Source organism: Mandrillus leucophaeus, unplaced genomic scaffold (genome assembly GCF_000951045.1).
Source record: "Mandrillus leucophaeus isolate KB7577 unplaced genomic scaffold, Mleu.le_1.0 Scaffold220, whole genome shotgun sequence".
Classification (NCBI taxonomy): domain Eukaryota; kingdom Metazoa; phylum Chordata; class Mammalia; order Primates; family Cercopithecidae; genus Mandrillus; species Mandrillus leucophaeus.
The window spans coordinates 2,139,399-2,140,192 of record NW_012102255.1 but is presented as its reverse complement, the minus strand read 5'-3'; positions in this window follow the sequence as shown (position 1 = coordinate 2,140,192).

Below are 794 nucleotides of genomic sequence, written 5' to 3'. Positions count from 1 at the left end.
TGGCCTCCAACGTGCTGGGATTACAGGCTGAGACACCTCACGCAGCCCAGAATACTTACTAACTTTTTAATATATTAATATTTAAGGACTTTGACATAACTCCTTTTGCAAATTTTAAAATTATTTTTTACTACCTAAACCAATATATACATTTACATTTGGTTTATATGTGCATATAAAAACATGCACATTTTGTCTGGGTGTGCTGATGCATGCCTGTAATCCCAGCTATTCAGAAGCCTGAGGTGGGAGAATCACTTGAGCCTGGGAAGTGGAGGTTGCAGTGAGCCGAGACAGCACCACTGCACTCCAGCCTGGGTGAGAAAGCCAGACTCTTTCTCAAATGAAAACAAACAAACAAAACACAGTCTGATATCCATACTAATTGCATGATTGCATAACCTGGAAGCAAATCTCTTAACATCTCTGACTCAACGTCACACTGTGAGGGAGAGACACTAATACCTCCTTTTACAGAGGAGGAAACTGAGGCCCAGTGAGGCTCAAGGTGACAGAGCTGGAGAAAGGTGAGGTGCAACTGTGGGTTCAAGGTGCTGGCAAGAGGTCCCCCAGCTCCCAGCGCCCCCATGGCCCTCACTACCTGCCGTCTCAAACAGTGATATAAACCCCAGTGCTAATACAATGTAAGGTCCTATTTCTTTTTTGTGAGACAGAGTCTTGCTCTGTCGCCCAGGCTGGAGTGCAATGGCGTAATCTTGGCTCACTGTAACCTCAAGCAATTCTGCCTCAGCCTCCCAAGTAGCTGGGATTACAGGTGCCCGCCACCATGCCCA